This window comes from Zingiber officinale, chromosome 9A, assembly GCF_018446385.1.
Source record: "Zingiber officinale cultivar Zhangliang chromosome 9A, Zo_v1.1, whole genome shotgun sequence".
NCBI classification, from domain to species: domain Eukaryota; kingdom Viridiplantae; phylum Streptophyta; class Magnoliopsida; order Zingiberales; family Zingiberaceae; genus Zingiber; species Zingiber officinale.
The window spans coordinates 1,201,538-1,209,422 of record NC_056002.1 but is presented as its reverse complement, the minus strand read 5'-3'; positions in this window follow the sequence as shown (position 1 = coordinate 1,209,422).

Here is a 7,885-nt window from a genome sequence, read left to right as displayed (position 1 = left end):
TGCCTTCAAAGCTTGATTTTCCCTTTCTAGGTTCCTAAACCTAGAATCAACATGTCCACCATGGACATTCCTAGACCATCCATTTTTCTAGGCATATGTCTCCCCTTCTTGAGATTAATGCTTAGGTTTTCACCCACTTTCCTTCCCTTAGGCAAAGTGATTTGGGTCTTATTAGGTCTACCCTTAGTGTATGATTTCTTAGGGTTATCTACCATGTTAACCCTATTTCTATCATTATACCTAAATCTATGATTATGTTTAGGTAAATAATCTACATTATTTCTAACAAGCATATAAGAATTGGAGATTGGATTAAACTTCAAAATAGGGATTACCTTCCCTTTTACCTTTGAAGCTCCCCCTTGACTTGTGCTCCTCTTCTTTTCCCATTTCTTTAAGTGCGCCAATTTCTTGAGCTCTCCTCTCCTTGGGCACTTTGTGTGGTAGTGACCCCACTCACCACATATAAAGCACCTAATGTGCTTCTTCTCCTTCTTCTTCCTACAACTCACATTAGTTTCTAAATTAACTTTAGTGAGTTTAGGGTTTACCTCCTTTACCTTCTTGAGCGAAGGACACCTACTTTTATAGTGCCCCATCTTACCACCCTTAAAGCATTTGATGTGATCCTTTGTGCTCTTCTTGGTAGTTGAGGTGGAGGGTTGAGCTTCCAAGATCTCCTCTTCCTTGGATTGCTCTTCTTCCTCTTCACTTGAAGATGTGGACGGTTCCACTTCTTCTTCCCTTGAAGATGTGGATGATACCTCCTCATCTTCCTTCTCCTCCTCGGATGTTGAGCTCGTGTCAACATTTGATTGGTCCTTCTCTTCTTGGACCAATGAATCCTTCTCCTTGGGTTTCTTCTCTTCTTGGATTTGTGTAGGACTCTCATGAAGCGCAATTACTTTTTTCCAAAGGTCACTTGCATTCTCGTATTCACCTACATTCAATATCGCATTAGGAGGTAATAAATTAATTAAAATTCTAGTTACCTCCTTGTCCGTCTCCGATTGCTCCCTTTGCTCATCGGTCCAATATCAACGTCGGAGACGCTTTCCCTTCTTGTCCGTTGGAGCTTTAAACGGTTCCTCCAACGCAATCCATTGGTTCCAATTCATTTGGAACCACATCTCCATGTGCTTCCTCCAATAGTCGAAGTCCTCGCACTCGTATGGAGGTGGAATTCGGATGTCCCATCCGAGAGGTCCCTCTGACTTCATCTTTTTCCTCTAGCCGCTCTCTTGGCGATTAGTCCAACAAGAGCTAACCTAGCTCTGATACCACTTGTTGGGACCTTGACGTTCGCTAGTGGGGGGGTGAATAGCGTCTCACCCAAATCCTCGCTTCTTTCTACAATGTTAGTGCGCAAGTGGAAATACAAACAAACAAGTAGAAAGACTAAAACTAAGAAAGGAAATGTAAACCGCTAACACGTTCGTTTACATGGTTCGGAGATAACTTGCTCCTACTCCACGGCGTGTCCGTAAGGTGGACGATCCCTCAATCCGTCTGTGGATTAGTCCCCGGCAAACTCTGGCTAGCTCAACCTCCTTGTGGGTGGAGAAACTCACCACAACGCTCACCAAGGACTTCTTTGACGCTAGGGCACAGGTAGACTACTAATAGAGATTAACCACCTCTATTTCGTCAACCTTAACCAAGCTTCCAATGCTTGGTTATATAGGCCACAAGTTAGAAAACTCCGCCTACCAATCGACTGCCCTTCGTGGAAATTCAACCATTGCAGCCCAACGACTCGATACTAACTCTCTGTTCGCTCCCAGTCGACTGCCCCAGTCGACTGATGAAACCACCAGTCGACTGCTATAGTACTGCTACAGTAACGCTACAGTGCGCTACAGTACTGCTACAGTACCCCCTAATTCTAGAATTTTACCCCGAGTACATTCACTCAGCACTCGTTCTCGCCCGACCAACCTAGACCTAGCCTTCTAGCCTCCTTCATTAGCCTTGCGTCCCTCGGATGCCTCCCCATCCTTCACGTCTTGCCTTTTGGAGCTTCCATCGGCCTTGTCATTGTTGTCGGGTCTTCCTTTGCCAAGAGGTCGCGCCTCCGGGACTTCATCCATTGCCAAGTCACACTTGGACTTACGTTGCCAAGACTACATGCTTGGACTTACACCGCCAAGACTCATCCTTGGACTTTCCTCCTTTGCTAAGATCACACTTGGACTTTCCTTGTTGTACCTGTATCCTGCACACTCACAATGAATATCGAATACAACAATAATCCTAATTTAAACCTTTTCCCAAACATCAAAATTTAGGGTACCCAGATTGCTCCAACAGAGAGAACCTCTTTTTATACCGTCTCTCATAACCTCCACATTAATGAGACATTAGAGAATGTCTAATGTCAGAATATATCGGTGGTAGAGTATGTACGACAGCCTTTCTATAAGCGGAGGAAGGCTCCATTACATGCATATGCCAGAGTAATGGCATATTCCCTAACAGGTTGTTACTATTTTTCTGACAATGTTGTCTCCTAGCAAGAGTCTGACTGGCTCTAGGCCAGTCGGTTGTAGACTAAGAGCCATGTTCCTATGGAAAACTAAGCCCCGTAAGTCCGACTAACGCTGGAGCTGGGCGGATGTAAATTGAGAACTTTGCATTTGGAGAAGTGGAGAGTTGAGTCCCTAAGGTCCGACCGGCCTTTGGGCCGACCAGGTTTATGTTGGGGATTTGGAATCTACTCAGACAATATATCCGATCGGACTTTATGTCGGCGATTCATCTTGCATTCAGCCGCTATACTTGAATATAGAGTTTGGTCCAGCCGAGTAATATGTCTAGCGTGTCTGATCAACGTTTTGGTCTGATCGGCCAGAGCACTCAGTGGTGACACTGGACCTATTTCCCCATAACATCAATACAACCCGAGAGTTGACCCTTTCTTGACTTTAACATCCACATCAGCCAACTTTCTTGATGTCAAACCCAACTTTGGGGGTTCCACATTACTCGTTGTATCACTAGCCTCCTCTTCAAGTCTAGTCAAAGAAGGCAGCAAACTTGATTGACTAGACAATTGTGTTCTTTAGTGTTATTGACTTGGACGCTCGGTCCTATTTCTGGCGTTTGAGTTTTATGCTGGGAGTATTGCCCATTCGAATAGTTCGTAGTTGTGGTTAGAGTTGAGAACGTGCGTGAAAGCAAACTAACTTATAACTCGCCCAAGAGTCTGGAACATAGGCGCGAGAGTATGCTCACTTATAACTTTGCTGAACAGCACAAGAGTCTGGAATATAGGCGTGAGAGCATGCTTACTTATAACTCAGTCGAACGGCACGAGAGTCTGGAACATTAGCATGAGAGCATGCTTGCTTATAACTCGACCGAATGACACGAGAGTTTGGGAGCACGGTGCATGACCCGAATGCCTTAGAAAGTGAAGGCACAGTGCATGATATGAATGTTAGGGTCGAAATGTGATAGGGGGGTGAATAGCTCGTCGCGCTCATCGTAGCTTGCTTCTTGATGATGATATGCAGCGGAATGTACAAGAAACAAAAATACAACGCTAACACAAGGATTTGTTGGTGTAGCGGAGACCGGCAAGAGGGGGGTGAATTGCTTGCAATAGAAATTATACCCTCCTCGGATTTTCAACTCGACGAGATGCAATAGCTATAAAGTAATAAATAGTAAGACTTAACAAAAATGCAAAGGAACTCAGCAGTTAACCTGGTTACAACCAAGAGAGTTGTTAATCCAAGGCAATGAAAGAGCACACTAGAAAGAACTCCTTTGCTGAAGGCGAAGAAGCCTTTACACTTAGAGAGCCCAGAACTATTGCTTCGAGAATGATAGTACAGAGTTGATAAAAATCGTTCGTATTTGATGTTCTGTAAAGCTACCCGAGACCCTCTTTATATAGGGGTTCTCGAGCTTATCAGATCACCTGATCCTTCGGGATCAGGTTTGACTCGAGAGGGATCGGTCGACCAATCCCCATGTTCGGTCGACCGAACCTGCTGTACCTGCCAAGCTTTCCGTCTAGGTGCGGTCTCTGTTGATCGAGCTCAGGTTCGGTCGACCGATCCTTTTGTTCGGTCAACCGATCGACCAACGGTCTTCCTCTGCGCTGGCCCGATGAAAGTGCTCGACTCAGTCTCTGGATAATCTTGGGTTCGGTCGACCGATCAAGAGGTTCGGTTGACCGATCAGTCCTCCAACGGCTGGCTTGCTGACGTGTCAACAGCGGTTGGTCTTCTGAGGATTAGTGTTCGGTCAACCGATCAATAGGTTCGTTCGATCGAACCGTTGACAAGTCAACTCCAGTTGACTTGCTCCGATTCGGCTCCTTGGGTGATTGCGGCCCACCGGAATAGGGCTCACCCGAACCCAATTCCCGGCCTTCTCCTCGAGCAGGCTTCCATCCGGCTTCTCGTCCCTCGAACGCCGCGCACATTCTTCTTGCTCCACCAGAGTACTCTTCCGCAGCTCTCTCGTCCTTCTGACGCACCGAGCCCGTCGACTCCCTTCCAGTGCCGTCCTTCTCGCTAGCTGCGTCTTCCGCTCGACTTCCTGTGCTCCTAAGTTCCTGCACACTCAAACATAGGGGTTAGACAAAACGCAGGACCTAACTAACTTGGTTGATCACATCAAAACTACCACGGGGTCCAACAGGATTTACTTGGTATCCACCTCAAGAAGAGGTGACTAATCTAAGGTTCCACACGCGACACACACTCCACTAGTAAAAACACTCCTTTACGATAACTATCAAAGGCGAAGAAACCTTGTACAAACTCACACAGTAAAAGAAGAAAAGAAAAAGCAAATACAAGTAAATCTTATTAGATTTTATACAATGAACCCTAACTAACTTCTCCTTCTTGTTTGGAACGTCTCTTGATCTTGGAAGTGCAAAAACACCTTGCTCCAAGAAGCTTCAAGAACTAGCGGTGAGCTCTGGAGATATCGCAGTAAAGTTCGGAGAAGAATCGGGCGAAGAAGTGTTGAAGAAGATGCTCGCAACAGCTTTATTCAGCGCCAACGGTTGGATCCCAATCGATTAAATTGCTCTCTATCGATTGAGGAGGCTTTGGATCAATCGGTTGATCGATCCAGAGCGCCTCTGTGCTCTCGGAAATCATTTGAATCGATTTCTTAATCGATTCAACATGTCTTGCATGATTTCCAAGGCTATCACGCGATTTCCCAGCCTTCCAATCGATCGCCCGATCGATTTGAGGCTCCCAATCGATCGGGTGATCGATTGGGAGGAGCTTTTATCACGACACCCGTTCAAATCGAATAACCGATCGATTGAACTATGGTTCAATCGATTGGTTGATCAATTGACCCATTTCTATTTTACCTAATCAAGTCCAAAAGACCTAAAAACCTAACATCCGGTTAACCATGATCTGTTGGGACATCATGCCTAACATCCGGTCACCCTCAACCTGCTAGGACTTCCTCACCAAGTGTTCGGTCAATCCCTTTGACCCACTTGGACTTTTCTTCTCGTGCCAAGTATTCGGTCAATCCTTTGACCTATTTGGACTTCTCAATACCAGGTGTCCGGTCAACCTTGACCCACCTAGATTTCCACGTGTCTAGCTTCACTCACCAGGTCTTTCTATCTGTCTGGATTCACTCACTAGGGCCTTCACCTAGCTTCACTTACTAGGATTTTCATACTATCTAGCTTCACTCACTAGATCTTTCACCTGACTTCAATTATCAGGATTTCCCAACTGTCTGGCTTCACTCACCAGGACTTCTCCTCTCCTTAACTTCATTCACTAGGTCTTTCATCTGACTTCACTTACCAGGATTTCCTAACTGTCTAGCTTCACTCACCAGGACTTCCCAGTCAATTATCCAGTCAGTTTTGACCTACTTGACTTTTCTTCACATCTAACTAGTCAACCTTGACCAGAGGAGAATTGTACCAACAATCTCCCCAAATGAACGATTGCACCTGCAATCTTCATGTATTGTCAATCATCGAAACCCAAACATCAAGCCTCAAACTTGAGTCAACTTAGGCTTAGTCAAATCGGTCAACTTTGACCTAAGGGATATTGCACTAACAATCTTCTTCTTTTTGATTTTTCACAATACCTTTAAGTTAGGCTAGTGCCATAGTCTCAACTTCCTTTCCTGCCAAAGTATGAATGAGGATTTCCTTCATTCTCCCCCTTTCCTAGAGGGTAAATTCCCTCTTTAGGTAATGAATGTCTAACTTAAACCCTACATTCTCCCCTTATTGGCACACATCAAAAAGAACTCTCCCCTGAAGAGTTACTTAACTTTGTTCACAACTTCACTCATTGTTCACAACACCATAATGAAAGTCTTATACCCTTCATTATTTTCAACGCTCACCCTTGAGCGTTAGCCACTCCAATAATGAAGGTTCCATACCCTTTACTGTATTAAATGCTCACCCTTGAGCGTTAACCACTCCAACAATGAAGGTTCCATACCCTTTACTGTATTAAATGCTCACCCTGGAGCATTATTCCACATTATGATGCTTATCCTAGAGCATCCATAACTCCACAATGAAGATATCCACTCTCCATTATTTTTCAACACTCAACCTTGAGCATTATTTTTCTAAACGAAAGTTTAACCACCTTCAATGATTTCTAAAGAATAAATTTTTATGTCCTTAAAAAGTAACTCTCCCTAAAGACATGCCCACAACTTCTGTCATTGCACCAATAATTACTTGGAATCCCTAAATCATTAAGAAATCTAAATTTGGAGGTTTTGAGGTTCAAAAATTCAATAATGAAACCAAACCTCAACCTGAACCTCTATTTAGTCTCCCTTAACCAATCCAATCTTGTTTTCATCATGAAAACTCTCCCAAAAAGTATACAAATGTGTTTTGAGGGGTTAGAAATGGTTACCTAGACTCAAAATGGTCTAAAATGCTGAAATTAAGCTTTCCCAGTCGAAATGAGCACTTCAATCGATTAGATTTGGGGTTTGAATCGATTGAAGCAGGTTCAATCGATCCATGGATCGATTCAGCCACTGTGAATCGATCAGAGAATCGATCCAGTAAGCTTCTGCCTGCGATAACTCCCTTCTCAATCGATCACCCGATCGATTGAGGCACTCCAATCGATCACCCGATCGATTGGTGCACTAAAAACCTGAAATTCGATTTCAGTGAATTTCAGAAACTCCCCAAAAATTTTACAAAATTCTAAAAATCATGAAAATTATTGTAGACATTGTTTAGGGTATATACTATCAAGAAAAAATAGCTTTCTAAGAAAATACTTCCTATTTTCAAAGATTGACATAAACTTGAAAACTTGTGAAATCTTTAATGTTTTCTTCTAGTTTGTGTCTAGCTTTTCAATGATTATTACTATCAAAAGATAGTCTTCACCAAGGTTTTCCAAAGTGTATTTAAAATCATTTTCAAAAGTAATATCCAACCATGTTCTTTGGGCTCAATGCACATGACTTGTACATTAGCTTTCCCAATTATTGGAATACACATAACTATATGTTTTGATGAAATCAAAACTCAACTAGATGCGCTAAATCAACATCTTGAGTTTTGTTCATCATCCTAACTTCTCACTTGTATTTAATATGTACTAAAACGCATACAAGTCACCTTACAGGTCTTTGTGAAATGTAAAGTTTAGTTTTACCCTAAACTAGGGATCATGCATATCTATCTAGGCATTTTGGATTATGAACATCCACCTAGGATATTACTTGTTAGTAGATGTCATTTGTCCTTAATTGCAATGAATTAATAACAATGCATGATGTGTTATGGCATACATCAAAATGAATAATTTTTAAAAGAAAATTTACTATAACTACATGATGTATGTAGGACACGACATGGTATTCTTGTGTTTTTTTTCATAAT